This window comes from Triticum aestivum, chromosome 7D (genome assembly GCF_018294505.1).
Source record: "Triticum aestivum cultivar Chinese Spring chromosome 7D, IWGSC CS RefSeq v2.1, whole genome shotgun sequence".
Lineage (NCBI taxonomy): Eukaryota > Viridiplantae > Streptophyta > Magnoliopsida > Poales > Poaceae > Triticum > Triticum aestivum.
The window spans coordinates 323,351,973-323,369,178 of NC_057814.1; positions in this window are offsets into that span (position 1 = coordinate 323,351,973).

Genomic DNA, 17,206 nt, shown 5'->3' on the forward strand with positions numbered 1-17,206 from the left:
CGTATCAGCATCCCCATGCTTAACTCCTACCCGTCCTCGAGTAGGTAAGTGATAAAAACAGAATTTTTGATGTGGAGTGTTGTTCATCAAGTCATATCATATTATTTTCTTTATAGCATGGACATTTGGACTTTTATGTGATCCAAAGCAATAGTCTAGTTTTGACATAATAATTTAGATACTCAAGCATATCAACAAGCAACCATGTCTTTCAAAATATCAACGCTAAAATAAGTTATCCCTAGCCCATCATGCTCAAACATTGATCCATTCATGAAACACACTCGAATATTAACTACACCCAATACTTGAGCACGATCATATTGCCTCCTAGTTGGTGCTTTTTATAGAGAAGATGGAGACTCAAATTCAAAATAAAATTGCATAAAGTAAAAGAAAGGCCCTTCGCAGAGGGAAGTAGGGATTTGTAGAGGTGCCAGAGCTCAAAGCGAAAAAATTGAGATAAAAACATTTTGGGAGGTGTATCCATCCCACCAACGAAAACAACTCAGAGCTACAAACACTTTCCATGCTAGATACGCCATAGGCGGTTCCCAAACAGAAAATAAAGTTTATTCCTTTTTCCACCATTCTTTCACTTTCCATGGCTAGCCGTATCCACGGGTGCCCTCCATACCAACACTTTCCAAGGAATTTATTATTTGACAACATAAAGTAAATCATTTTTTGCATTTCGGGACTGGGCATCCCTAAAACCTTTGCCTTACTCTCGTGCAATGACAAGTGAATAAACACTCATCGTGAGAATAACACATCTAGCATGGAAAATATTAGCCACCCGTTACCGTTCCGCGAGCGAAACAAATACACAAAAGAGAAGTTTATTTTTGAAAATTAGAGATGGCACATACAAATTTTCTTAGAATGGCAAAAGAATACTGCAAATAGGTAGATATAGTGGACTCATGTGGCACAACTGGTTTAAAGGATTTTGGATGCACAAGTAGAGGTCATACTTGGTGCAAAATGAAGGCTAGCAAAAAGATTGAGAAGCGACCAACCAAGAAACGAATAATCTCATAAGCAAGCATTACGCATAATTAACACCGAATAATGCACCACAAGTAGGATATAATTTTCATTGCATGATTATTGACTTTCGTGCATGCATAGGGAATCACAAACTTTAACACCAATATTCTTACTAGAGCACAATTACTCATCAAGATAACTCACATATCACATCATCATATCTCAAAACTATTACTAAGAATCTAGTTTATTTTGTCCAGTGATCTTCATGAAATTTTCTTTTTCTTTATCCTTCTTGGATATCTATCACTTTGGGACTAATTTTCATGTGTTGCTTTTCATAAGCTCAAACAAATATAACTGAAGATCATGAGCATAAAAAATTTTCTTTCTCTCAAAATAATTTAAGTGAAGCCAGAGAGAATTTCTTCAAAATTTTACTAACTCTCAAATAAATCTAAGTGAAGCAAGAGAGCATTTCTTGAAAAATACTAAGCACACCGTGCTCAAAAAGATATAAGTGAAGCACTAGAGCAAGTCCTAGCTCATAAAAGATTTAAGTGAAGCATAGAGAGCAATTCTAACAAGACATGGTATAATTTTGGCTCTCTCAAATAAGTGTGTCCAGCAAGGATTGATGACTTAAAACACAAAATAAAACAAGCAAAGACACATATCATATAAGACGCTTCAAGCAAAACACATATCATGTGACGAATAAAAATATAGCCTCGAGTAAAATACCGATAGTTGTTGGAAGAAAGCGGGGATGCCACTCGGGGGCATCCCCAAGCTTAGTTGGTTGCTCATTCTTGGATAATAGCTTGGGATGGCGGGGGATCCCCAAGCTTAGGCTCTTACATCCTTCCTTCATCCATCATAAGATAACCCAAAACTTGAAAACTTCAATCACACAAAACTCAACAAAACTTTTGTGAGATCCGTTAGTATAATAAAGCAAACCACTACTATAAGTGCTATATCAAACCAATTCATATTTTGTTTTTGTGTTATATCTAATGTATTCCAACTTCTTTATGGCAAAAACTCATCAAAGAAAACCATAGAGCCATCAAAATAAGCACACAACACAAAGAAAACATAATCTGTCAAAACAGAACAGTCTGTGGTAATCTGACTTTGGTGAATACTTCTGGAACTCCAAAAAATCTACCAAAATAGGAAGAACAGGGTAATTTCTATATTAATCTTCTGCAAAAATAATCAGAGCAAAAGCTCTTTTCTGTAATTTATTAAAATTATTTTCGTGAGCGCAAAGTTTCTGTCCTTTTTCAGCAAGATCAAACAACTATCATCCAAGAAGATCCTATAGGCTTTACCTTGCACAAACACTAATTAAAACAAAAAAAACACAATCATACCAGTAGCATAATTTTGTGAACACACAAGAACAGAAAGCAAAAATCAAAAATAAATTTTATTCATTGGGTTGCCTCCCAACGAGCGCTATAGTTTTACGCCCTTAGCTAGGCATAAAGCAAGGAGCTAAGTTTTGTCATCTTTGGTTCGAGATCCATAAGATGCCCTCATGATTGATTCATAAGGTGGCCTGGTTTTTGTTGTAGGAAAGTGTTCCATACCTTTCCTCAAAGGAAATTGGAACTTGATATTGCCTTCGTTCATATCAATCACGACACCGATAGTGCGTAAAAACGGTCTACCAAGAATAATTGGACAAGACGGATTGCAATCAATATCAAGAACAATAAAATCTATGGGCACATAATTTCTATTTGCAAGAATAAGAACATCATTAATTCTTCCCATAGGCTTTTTAATAGTAGAATCTGCCAAGTGCAAATTCAAGGAACATTCTTCAAGATTGGTAAGACTAAGCACATCACATAGAGATTTCGGAATTGTAGAAACACTAGCACCCAAGTCACACAAAGCAAAACACTCATAATTTTTAATCTTGACTTTGATAGTAGGTTCCCACTCATCATGCAATTTTCTAGGAATTGAAACTTCTAATTCCAACTTTTCTTCCAAAGCTTTCATCATAGCATCAACAATATGTTTAGTAAAAGCTTTGTTTTGTTCATAAGCATGGGGTGAATTTATCATGGATTGCAACAAAGAAATACTATCAATCAAAGAGCAACTATCATAATTAAAGTCTTTGTAATCCAAAATAGTGGGTGCATCACTAGCTAAAGTTTTGACCTCTCCAAACCCACTTTCATCAATTTTCTCAACAAGATTTTCACCCTCCGAAATATTGGGGCGCCTTCTACCTAAAGTTGACTCTTCTCTAGTCCCTTTTTCATCATTCTTAATTTTGCTAAACAAGGAATCAATAGAAGAAACACCAATCATTTTAAGATCTTCATCATTTTTGCAAGAATAATCACTAGAAAAAGCTTTCTCTAAAAATTCTCTTTTAGCTCTAAGCATAGCAGTTCTTTTCTTACTTTCATCCATAGAAACATAAAGAGCTTTAATTGATTCATCAACTTTAGGCACAAAAATTTTCATCTTGAGATTTTCCACATCATGAGCAATTCTATCAACACTTCTAGACAAATCATCAATCTTATTCAACTTTTCTTCTATGGAAGTGTTGAAAACTTTTTGCGTGTTGATAAATTCTTTAATATTATTCTCAAGATCAGAGGTATTCCTATTATTATTGTAAGATTGATTTCCATAGGAATTACCATAATTATTAGAGGAATTACTAGGAAAAGGCCTAGGATTAAAATTACCTCTATAAGCATTGTTGTTGAAATTATTGCGAGAGATAAAATTCACATCAATGGCATCACTATTTTGCTCAATCAAAGTAGACAAAGGCATATCATTAAAATCAATAGGAGCACTTTTACTAGCAACCAATTTCATAAGAGCATCAACTTTGTCACTCAAAGAAGAAATTTCTTCAACCAAATTAACTTTTTTACTAGTAGGAGCCCTTTCGGTATGCCATTGTGAGTAATTTGCCATGATATTATCAAGAAATTTGGTCTCTTCACCCAAAGTAATTTCCATAAAAGTTCCACCCGTGGCAGAATCTAAAAGATTACGAGAAACAAAATTCAACCCGCATAAAAATTTTGTATGATCATCCAAAGATTTAACCCATGAGTTGGGCAATTCCTTAGCATCATTTTCATCCTTTCCCAAGATTGTGCAACATGCTCATGTTCAGGTTGCTTGAAATTCATGATCTGAGTTCTAAGGGAAATAATTTTTGCGGGAGGAAAATACTTGGTGATAAAAGCATCTTTGCACTTGTTCCAAGAATCGATACTATTGCGAGGCAAAGAAGAGAACCAAATTTTTGCAGAATCATGCAAAGAAAACGGAAATAATTTCATCTTGACCACATCATTGTCCACATCTTTTTCTCTTTGCATATCGCATAATTCCACGAAGGTATTAAGATGGGATGTGGCATCCTCATTAGGAATATCGGAAAATTGGTCTTTCATAACAAGATTCAGCAAAGCAGTATTAATATCACAAGTCTCCGCACTAGTGGTGGGAGGAGCAAGCGGAGTGCTAATAAAATCATTGTCGTTGGTATTTGAGAAATCACATAATTTGGTGTTTGCTTGAGTCATGATGACCACACAACAAGATTGCACTCAAAAACAGATCCGGCAAGAAAACGACAACGGAAAAAGAGAGGCGAATAAAGCGGCAAATTTTTGTGAAGTGGGGGAGAGGAAAACGAGAGGCAAATGGCAAATAATGTAAATTGGGAGGAGATGAGATTTGTGATTAGGAACCTGGTTATGTTGAAGATCCTCCTCGGCAACGGCGCTAGAAATTCCCTTGATGATGTTTGCTAAGACTACGTCGGTGTTTCCCCCAAGAGGAGAGGATGATGTAGCACAGCAACGGTCGGTATTTCCCTCAGTAATGAAACCAAGGTATCGAACCAGTTGGAGAACCAAGCAACAAAACGTAAACATCCCCTGCACACAAATAACAGCCACTCGCAACCCAACGTGTTAAAGGGGTTGTCAATCCCTTTCGGGTAACGGCGCCAGAAGGCACGATGATGGGATAAAATTATAATAGATTTAAATAATAGATCGCAAATAAAATAAAGTGCAGCAAGATAGTTTTGTATTTTTTGGTTTAATAGATCTGAATAAAAAAAGCAAAGGAAAAGTAGATCGCAAGGAAAATATATGAGAAAGAAGACCCGGGGGCCGTAGGTTTCACTAGTGGCTTCTCTCGAGAAAAATAGCAAACGGTGGGTAAACAAATTACTGTTGGGCAATTGATAGAACTTCAAATAATCATGACGATATCCAGGCAATGATCATTACATAGGCATCACGTCCAAGATTAGTAGACCGACTCCTGCCTGCATCTACTACTATTACTCCACACATCGACCGCTATCTAGCATGCATCTAGTGTATTAAGTTCATGGAAAAACGGAGTAATGCAATAAGAACGATGACATGATGTAGACAAGATCCGTTTATCTATATGGCGGTAGATATAGATCTCGTCTTTTTATCCTTAGTAGCAACGATACATACGTGTCGGTTCCCTTTCTGTCACTGGGATCAAGCACCGTAAGATCGAACCCACTACCGGGCACCTCTTCCCGTTGCAAGATAAATAGATCCAGTTGGCCAAAAAAACCCAAATATCGGAGAAGAAATACGAGGCTATAAGAGATCATGCATATAAGAGATCAAAGAAACTCAAATAACTTTGATGGATATAAAAATATATAACTGATCATAAACTCGAAGTTCATCAGATCCCAACAAACACACCGTAAAAAGAGTTACATCATATGGATCTTATGGATCTCCAAGAGACCATTATATTGAGAATTCAGCGAGAGAGAGAAGCCATCTAGCTACTAACTACGGACCCGAAGGTCTACAAAGAACTACTCACGCATCATCTGAGAGGCACCAATGGAAGTGGTGAACCCCTCCATGATGGTGTCTAGATTGGATCTGGTGGTTCTGAACTCTGCGGCGGCTGGATGAATATTTCGTCCACTCCCCTAGGGTTTATGGATTTTTGGGGTATTTATAGAGCAAAGAGGTGGTCCGGGGGGCACCCGAGGTGGGCACAACCCACCAGGGCGCGCCTGGGCCTCCTGGTGCGCCCTGGTGGGTTGTGCCCACCCTCGGGGCACCCCCCAGGTGCAACCAAGGCCCATTGCCTTCCTTCTGGCCCATAATAAAATCATCATGGAGTTTCGTGGCATTTGGACTCCGTTTTGTATTGATTTCCTGCAATGTAAAAAACATGGAAAAAACAGCAACTGGCACTATGTCAATAGGTTAGTCCCAAAAAATGATATAAAATGACTATAAAATGATTATAAAACATCCAAGATTGATAATAAAATAGCATGGAACAATAAAAAATTATAGATACGTTGGAGACGTATCAAGTAGTCATCAGCTTTGCTCTGCCAGACGTTCTTAACGTCATCAATAGCGTCTGCAGGAGGCCTAGCACCTAGCAGTGCTTCCAGGACGTAATTCTTCTTTGCAGCAATGAGGATAATCCTCAAGTTACGGACCCAGTCTGTGTAGTTGCTGCCATCATCTTTCAACTTAGCTTTCTCTAGGAACGCATTAAAATTCAAAGGAACGGTAGCATGGGCCATTGATCTACAATAACATAGATATGCAAAATAACTATCAGGACTAAGTTCATGATAAATTAAAGTTCAATTAATCATATTACTTAATAACTCCCACTTAGATAGACATCCCTCTAGTCATCTAAATGATCACGTGATCCAAATCAACTAAACCATGTCCGACCATCACGTGAGATGGAGTAGTTTTCAATGGTGAACATCACTGTGTTGATCATATGTACTATATGATTCACGTTCGACCTTTCGGTCTCCGTGTTCTGAGGCCATATCTGCATATGCTAGGCTCATCAAGTTTAACCCGAGTATTCTGCATGTGCAAAACTGGCTTGCACCCGTTGTATGTGAACGTAGAGCTTATCACACCCGATCATCACGTGGTGTCTCGGCACGACGAACTGTAGCAACGGTGCATACTCAGGGAGAACACTTATACCTTGAAATTTAGTAAGGGATCATCTTATAATGATACCGCCGTACTAAGCAAAATAAGATGCATAAAAGATAAACATCACATGCAATCAAAATATGTGACTTGATATGGCCATCATCATCCTGTGCTGATGATCTCCATCACCGAAGCATCGTCATGATCTCCATCGTCACCGGCGCGACACCTTGATCTCCATCGTAGCATCGTTGTCATCTCGCCAACTATTGCTTCTACGACTATCACTACCGCTTAGTGATAAAGTAAAATAATTACATGGCGATAGCATTGCATACAGTAAAGCGACAACCATATGGCTCCTGCCAGTTGTCGATAACTCTGTTACAAAACATGAACATCTCATACAACAATTTATATCACATCATGTCTTGACCATATCACATCACAGCAAGCCCTGCAAAAACAAGTTAGACGTCCTCTACTTTGTTGTTGCAAGTTTTACGTGGCTGCTACGGGCTTCTAGCAAGAACCGTTCTTACCTACACATCAAAACCACAAAGATTTTTCATCAAGTGTGTTGTCTTAACCTTCAACAAGGACCGGGCGTAGTCAAACTCGATTCAACTAAAGTTGGAGAAACAGACACCCGCTAGCCACCTGTGTGTGAAGCACGTCGGTAGAACGAGTCTCATGAATGCGGTCATGTAATGTCGGTCCGGGCCGCTTCATCCAACAATATCGTCGAATCAAAGTAAGATGTTGGTGGTAAGCAGTATGACTATTATCGCCCACAACTCTTTGTGTTCCACTCGTGCATATAACATCTACGCATAGACCTGGCTCTGATACCACTGTTGGGGAACACAGTAATATCAAAAAAAATCCTACGATCACCCAAGATCTATCTAGGAGATGCATAGAAACGAGAGGGGAGAGTGTGTCCACGTACCCTCGTAGACTGAAAGTGGAAGCATTTAGTAACGCGGTTGATGTAGTCGAACTTCTTCGCAATCCAACCGATCCAAGTATTGAACATACGGCACCTCCGCGTTCAGCACACGTTCAGCTCGATGACGTCCCTCGTGCTCTTGATCCAGTGGAGGATGAGGGTGAGTTCCGTGAGTACGGCGGCATGGCGATGGTGATGATGATGTTACCAGCGCAAGGCTTCGCCTAAGCACTACAACGATATGATCGAGGTGTGTAACTGTGGAGGGGGCACCGCACACGGCTAAAAGATCAATTTGTGTGTTCTAGGGTGCCCCCCTGCCCCTGTATATAAAGAAGGGAGGGGGAGGCCGTCCGGCCAAGCTAGGCGCGCCGGGAGAAGGGGAATCCTACTAGGACTCCAAGTCCTATTAGGTTTCCACCTAAAGGAGAAGGGGGAAGGAAGGGAGAGGGGGGCCGCGCCCCCAACCCCTTGTCCAATTCGGACAGGGCTTGGGGGGCGCCACCTCTGGGCTGCTGCCTCTCCTTCCCTCTAAGGCCCACTACGGCCCATCAACTCCCCGGGGTGTTCCGGTAACCTCCCGGTACTCCGGAAAATACCCGAACTTCTCCGGAACCATTCTGATGTCCGAATATAGCTTTCCAATATATCAATCTTTATGTCTCGACCATTTTGAGATTCCTTGTCATGTCCGTGATTTCATCTTGGACTCCAAACAAACTTCGGTTCATCAAATCACATAACTCATAATACAATTCATCATCAAACGTTAAGCATGCGGACCCTACGGGTTCGAGAACTATGTAGACATGACTGAGACATATCTCCGTTCAATAACCAACAGCGGAACCTACATGCTCATATTTTCTCCTACATATTCTACAAAGATCTTTAGCGGTCGAACCGCATAACAAGATACGTTCTTTCCCTTTGTCATCGGTATGTTACTTGCCCGAGATTCGATCGTTGGTATCATCATACCTAGTTCAATCTCGTTACCGGGAAGTCTCTTTACTCGTTCCGTAATACTTCATCCCGCAACGAACTCATTATTCACATTGCTTGCAAGGCTTATAGTGATGAGCATTATCGAGAGGGCCCAGAGATACCTCTCCGAAACACGGAGTGACAAATCCTAATCTCGATCTATGCCAACCCAACAAATACCTATGGAGACACCTGTAGAGCATCTTTATAATCACCCATTTACGTTGTGATGTTTGATAGCACACAAAGTGTTCCTCCGGTATTCGGGAGTTGCATAATCTCATAGTCTGAGGAACATGTATAAGTCATGAAGAAAGCATTAGCAATGAAACTGTAACGATCAGCTAAGCTAACGAATGGGTCTTGTCCATCACATCATTCTCCTAATGATGTGATCCCGTTCATCAAATGACAACACATGTCTATGGTTAGGAAACATAACCATCTTTGATAAACGAGCTAGTCAAGTAGAGGCATACTAGGGACACTTATGTTTTGTCTATGTATTCACACATGTACTAAGTTTCCGGTCAATACAATTCTAGCATGAATAATAAACATTTATCATGAAATAAGGAAATAAATAATAACTTTATTATTGCCTCTAGGGATATTTACTTTAGAGTATTCAACCCAAATTTATTGATTCGACACAAGGGGAGCCAAAGAACATTCTCAAGTATTAGCAGCTGAGTTGTCAATTCAACCACACCTGAAAGACTTAATATCTACAACAAAGTATTTAGTAGCAAAGTAGTATGGAAGAAACGGTAACGGTGGCAAAAGTAACAGTGGCAGTTTTGTAGCAATCGTAACAGTGGCAACAGAAAAGTAGCTTAGCAAAGATTAAATGAAACGAGCTCGTAGGCAATGGATCAATGATGGATAATTATGTCGGATGGCATTCATCATGCACCAGTTATAACATAGGGCGACACAGAACTAGCTCCAATTCAACAATATAATGTAGGCATGTATTCCGAATATAGTCATACATGCTTATGGAAAAGAACTTGCATGACATCTTTTGTCCTACCCTCCAGTGGCAGCGGGGTCCTATTGGAAACTAAGGGATATTAAGGCCTCCATTTAATAAAGTACCAGACCAAAGCATTAGCACTTAGTGAATACATGAACTCCTCAAAGTACGGTCTTCACCGGGAAGTGTCCCGACTATTGTCACTCCGGGGTTGCCGGATCATAGCACGTAGTAGGTGACTATAACTTTCAAGATAGGATCAAGAACACAAATATATTCATGAAAACATAATAGGTTCAGATCTGAAATCATGGCACTCGGGCGCTAATGACAAGCATTATGCATAGCAAAGTCATAGCAACATCAATCTTAGAACATAGTGTATACTAGGGATCAAACCCTAATAAGACTAACACGATTAAATGGTAAATCTCATCAAACCCATCACTGTCCAGCAAGCCTACGATGGGATTACTCACGCACGGGGTGAGCATCATGGAATTGGTGATGGAGGATGGTTGATGATGACGATGGCGACAATTTCCTTCTCCGGAGCCCAAAAAGGACTCCAGATCTGCCCTCCTAAGGAAGAACATGAGGTGCCAGCGGCTCCGTATCGTAAAACGTGATGAATCCTTCTCTCTAGGTTTTTCTCCCCGAATGTGAATATATGGAGTTGAGGCCGGTGGAGGTTTGTGGGACCCACAAGGACAGAGAGCGCCAACAGGGGGTGGGCGCGCCCCCACCCTTGTGGACAGGGTGTGGGTCCCCCTTGGTTGATTCTTTCACCAATATATTTTATTTATTCCAAAAATGATCTCCGTGAAGTTTCAGGTCATTCCGAGAACTTTTATTTCTGCAGAAAAACAACACCATGGCAATTCTGCTGAAAACTACGTCAATCCGGGTTAGTTCCATTCAAATCATGCAAATTAGAGTCCAAAACACGGGCAGAAGAGTTTGGAAAAGTAGATACGAGGGAGACGTATCAACTCCAAGGTCAACCCATTGCTTGTCCTCAAGCAATTCAGTTGACAAACTGAAAGTGATAAAGAAAAACTTTTACAAACTTTGTTTGATCTTGTTGTTGCAAATATGTAAAGCCAGCATTCAAGTTTTCAGCAAAGATTATGTACTAACCATATTAACAATAACGTTTAGGTCTCATATTTACTCATATCAATGGCATAATCAACTAGAGAGCAATAATAATGAATCTCGGATGACAACACTTTTTCAAAACAATCATGATATGATATAAACAAAATGGTATATCGCTACCCCTTTCTGAGACCGCAAAACATAAATGCAGAGCACCTCTGAAGATCAAGGACTGACTAGACATTGTAATTCATGGTAAAAGAGATCCAGTCACAGTCATACTTAATATAAATTAATAGCAATGCATACAGATGACAGTAGTGCTCTCTAACTGGTGCTTTTTATAAGAGGATGATGACTCAGCAATAAAAGTAAATAGATAGGCCCTTCACAGAGGGAAGCAGGGATTTGTAGAGGTGCCAGAGCTCGAGTTTTGAAATAGAGAGGAATAATATTTTGAGCGGCATGCTTTCATTGTCAACATAACAACCAAGAGATCTTGGTATCTTCCATACTAGATACATTATAGGCGGTTCCCAAACAGAATGGTAAAGTTTATACTCCCCCACCACCAACAAGCACACTCCACGGCTAGTCTGAAACAACGGGTATCGTCCAACTAACAACAGTCCTGGGGAGTTTTGTTTGCAATTATATTTTCATATTATTTGAGCATGGGACTGGGCATCCCGGTTACCACCCATTTTCTCGTGAATGATGAGCGGAGTCCAGTCATTGTGATAATAACCCACCTAGCATGGAAGATATTGACAGCCCTAGTTGCTACATGAGCAATTCGAGCATACAAAACAGATTATCATTTGAAGGTTTAGAGTTTGGCACATGCAAATGTACTTGGAATGGCAGGTGAATACCGCGTATAGGAAGGTATGGTGGACTCATATGGAACAACTTTGGGTTTATGGAAGTGGATGCACAAGCAGTATTCCCACTTAGTACAAGTGCAGGCTAGAAAAAGGCTGGGAAGCGACCAACTAGAGAGCGATAACAGTCATAAACATGCATTGAGATTATCGAACATTGAGTGCAAGCATAAGTAGGATATAAATCACCATGAACATAAATATCGTGGAGGCTATGTTGATTTTGTTTCAACTACATGCGTGAACATGTGCCAAGTCAAGCCATTCGAATCATTCAAAGGAGGATAACATCCGATCATACTACATCACAACCATTTTAATTTCCATGTGTGCACGCAAGGTAAACAATTATAAACTCCTAGCTAATTAAGCATGGCATGAGTAACTATAATCTCTAATTGTCATTACAAACATGTTTCATTCATAATGGGCTGAATCAAGAACGATGAACTAATCATATTTACAAAAACAAGATAGGTCGAGTTCATACCAGCTTTTCCTCATCTCAATCATTTCATTTTATATCGTCATTATTGCCTTTCACTTGCACGACCGAACGGTGTGGATAATAATAATAATGCACGTGCATTGGGCTAAGATGGAATCTGCAAACATTTATTCAAAGGAGAAGACAAGGTAATATGGGCTCTTTGTTAGATCAACAATAATGCAAATGAGAGACACTCAACATTTTCATCGTGGTCTCCTCTCTCGACCCCCAAAGAAAAGAAAAGAATTTCAAATAAACACACTGAAATGTTTTTGGAGTTTTTGTTTTTCTGAAGAAAGTAAAACAAGAACGAGAAAAACTATTTACATGGGAAACCTCCGAATAGGCAAAAGAAGAACGGGAAATCCTTTTGGGTTTTCTTTAATACTACTACTAAGCAAGCAAGGAAAGAAATAAGCTACAACTAATTTTTTTTAGGTTTTTCTTAAGGGTTTTCAAACACACAAGAAGACAACGAGAAAAACAAAATAAACTAACATAGATAATACAATGAAAAGGTATGAACACCAAAAACTAGAATGAGTGTGTGAATATGAATGTAATGTCGGTGAGAAATACGTACTCCCGCAAGCTTGGGCTTTTGGCCTAAGTTGGTCTATGCCCATGGATCAAAGTAGTCCTCTCCGGTGTACTAAGGAGGATCCTGGGGGTTCCACTGGTTGGCGAGTTCCTGTGGCTCCCACTGATAAATAGGCTCCTGATATGGGTCAGGTGATGGCTCTAGCTCAGGAACTGGGGATCGTGTCCCCTCCCAGTATGCATGAATGTCTGCGGGCAAAACGAAGTACCTACCTGAATGAATATCGAACAAAGAAGGTGTAGGCAAGGTAATAATCTGAAAAGTATCCTCGCTAAATATCAAGTTATAGATGAGTCCCTTTTCCTCATCATAGCGAATAAACATATGTTCTACCATGCTTTCATAATCTAAGTATATAGTGGGTAGCAGTTTCTCCTCTTTCTCATAATGCCTAATGGGTATCTCGAAGCGTCTAGCAAGGCGGGAGGCGAAGATACCTCCGAAAATAGGACCATTTGTACGGTTTACACTCAACCGTTTAGCAACCATAGCGCCTAAACTGAAAGTTTAATCACGAAGTAAAGCATGGCGCAAAATGGCAAGGTTAGGAGCACTAAGGCCTCCACTCTCCCTGCGACCAATTAAACATCACCCAGCAAATAATGAGTAGTAGCGCAAAATAGGAAAATGTAAACTAGCCACTCTCGCTTTCGACACCCTTCTCCTTTCCCCTACGGTGACTTCATCAATAAAATCTTCCACATCTCTAGGACGTGCTTCCTCGACGCTACCCTCATAAGGTAATTTAAAACCTCACGAAAGTCATAAAGTGTCATCTCCTTATGCTCATCATATAAGTGAAACTCTATCGTGGGTGGTGATCTCCTAGCATGAAAATGAAAATTTTGCATGAAAGTATTAGTGAGTAGGAGATATTGATCACACTGGTCGTGGAGGAAGTCGGTGATGCTTGCATTCTCAGCCAAATAATAGAAATCCTCATAAATTCCGGCCGCTTGTAAGAATACATCACATGGCCATTCACACGGCCGAATCTCCGTGGCGCGAGGAAGATTGTAGTTGGGCTGTTCCTTCTCCTCATTTTTTTCTTCCTCTGAAAATTGCTGAAATTTTTAGTAACTCAAAATAAAAGTGAACCAAACTCAACAAAACTGTTAGCAACTACTCCTACAAGTGCCTAGAGGCTATATCATGCATCAAAACTACTTTTGACCATATAAATTCGGCATGCAAGCTCAAGAACAAGGTCACCACAGCAGCAAAAATTTGCAATAAATAAAGCACTAGAATAAAAACTAATTGGACCATTGTATGAGTCACATACCAAAGAACAATCCCCCAAAGCAGTTTTGCGAATGGAGCTTTGAGCAAGGAGATCGAACATGGCAGCAAAATGAGCAAGAACATGGGTTTGAGCTATGGGATGATTTTTCCTAGAGGAAGACGAAGTGGATGGGTGCTGGAATAAGTGGAGAGGACCCACAAGGCAGGGGTGCGCCCAAGGGGGTAGGGCACGCCCTCCACCCTTGTGGACCATTGGTGAGGCCCCCTGGTGTGTTCTTAGTGCCAGAATTCTCAAATATTCTATAAAAAATCATACTAAATTTTTAGGGCATTTGGAGAAGTTTTATTTTCAGGACATTTCTTATTGTATGGATAATTCAGAAAACAGACAGAATATACTATTTTTGCTTTATTTATTCTAAATAACAGAAAGTAAAAGATGGGTATAGAGTGGTGTGCCTTCTAAATTCATCCATCTCATGATGATCAAAAGGAATCCATTAACAAGGTTGATCAAGTCTTATTAACAAACTTCTTCTGAATGACATGAAAACGGAGAATTTTTGAATAAAACTAGATTACCTCAACGGGGATATGCATGTCCCCAACAATAAGAATATCATATTTCTTTTTGGCAGTAGGAAGAGGAAATTCAAAACCTCCAATAGTAATAGTTGAAATTTTTCCAATAGAATTGATACTATGAACTTGAGGTTGTTTCTTCGGAAAGTGTACCGTATGCTCATTACCATTAACATGAAAAGTGACATTGCCTTTGTTGCAATTAATAACAGCCCCTACAGTATTCAAAAAGGGTCTACCAAGGATGATCGACATACTGTCGTCCTCGGGAATATCAAGAATAACCAAGTCCGTTAAGATAGTAACGTTTGCAACCACAACAAGCACATCCTCACAAATACCGATGGGTATAGCAGTTGATTTATCATCCATTTGCAAAGAAATTTTAGTAGGTTTGAACTTATTCAATTCAAGTCTATGATATAAAGAGAAGGCATAACACTAACACCGGCTCCAAGATCACATAAAGGAGTTTTAACATAGTTTCTTTTAATGGAGCATGGTATAGTTGGTACTCCTGGATCTCCAAGTTTCTTTGGTATTCCACCCTTAAAAGTATAATTAGCAAGCATGGTGGAAATTTCAGCTTCCGGTATCTTTCTTTTATTAATAACAATATCTTTCATATACTTAGCATAAGGAGGCATTTTAAGCATATCAGTCAAACGCATACGCAAAAAGATAAGTCTAATCATTTCAGCAAAGCGCTCAAAATCCTCATCATCCTTTTTCCTGGATTGCTTAGGCGGAAAGGGCATGGGTTTCTGAACCCATGGTTCTCTTTCTTTACCATGTTTCCTAGCAACGAAGTCTCTCTTATCATAACGTTGATTCTTTGATTGTGAGTTATCAAGATCAATAACAGGTTCAATCTCTACATCATTATCATTACTAGGTTGAGCATCAAGAGGAACATTATTAGCATTATCACTATGTTGATGCTCATCACCAGATTGTGTCTCAGCATCAGAAATAGAAATATCATTGGGGTTCTCAGGTGTATCTATAACAGGTTCCTTGGAAGCATGTAAAGTCCTATCAGTTTTCTTTTTCTTTTTATTACCAGGACTAGGTGCATCAGTATTAATTCTCTGAGAATCTTGCTCAACTCTCTTAGGATGGCCCTCAGGATACAAAGGTTCCTGAGTCATTTTACCACCTCTAGTCATGACCCTAACAACATTATCATTGTCTTTACTATTCAACTCATTGAGCAAATCATCATGAGCCTTAAGTACTTGTTCTACATGAGTTGTAACCATGGAAGCATGTTGACTAATAAGCTTAAGATCATTAACAGTTCTACTCATATAAATTGGTCAAGCATGTATGCATTACGTTTCAATTGTCTACTAACATAAGCATTGAAATTTTCTTGTTTAACAATAAAATTATCAAACTCATCCAAGCATTGACTAGCAAACTTATTATGAGGAATATCACCTTCATCAAATCTATGGAGAGAGTTTACCTCTACTACCTGTGTCGGGTTGTCAGGACCATGTATTTCTTCAATAGGCGGTAAATTCTTAACATCTTCAGCTTTAATACCTTTTTCTTTCATGGATTTCTTTGCCTCTTGCATATCTTCAGGACTAAGAAATAGAATACCCCTTTTCTTCAGAGTTGGCTTAGCAGTTGGTTCAGGAAGTGTCTAGTCATAATCATTACTCAATATATTATTCAATAGCAATTCAGCTTGCTCAATAGTTTGTTCCCTGAAAACACAACCAGCACAACTATCCAGGTGGTCTCTGGAAGCATCGGTTAGTCCATTATAAGAAATATCAAGTATTTCGTTTTTCTTGGGAGGATGATCAGGCAAAGCATTAAGTAATTGGAGAAGCCTCCCCAAGCTTGTGGGAGACTCTCTTCTTCAATTTGCACAAAGTTAAATATTTCCCTTAGGGGAGCTTGTTTCTTATGAGCGGGGAAATATTTTGCAGAGAAGTAGTAAATCATATCCTAGGGACTACGCACACAACCAGGAGCAAGAGAATTAAACAATAACTTAGCATCACCCTTTAATGAGAAATGAAACAATTTAAGAATATAGTAATACCGAATTTTTTCCTCATGAGCAAATAGGGTGGCTATATCATTCAATTTAGTAAGATGTGCCACAACAGTTTCACATTCATAACCATAGAAACGATCAGATTCAACCAAACTAATTAACTCGGGATCGACATAGAATTCATAATTCTTATCAGTAACAAATATAAGTGAAGTAGCAAACATATGGTCATATTGCATTCTAGCATTCAAAGACTTTTCTTTCAGCTTAGCTAACAGTTTTTTAAGGTCATCTCTATCATTGCAAGCAAGAAAGTCTCTAGCAGTTTCCTCATCTATTACATAACCCTCAGGTACAACATGCAATTCATATC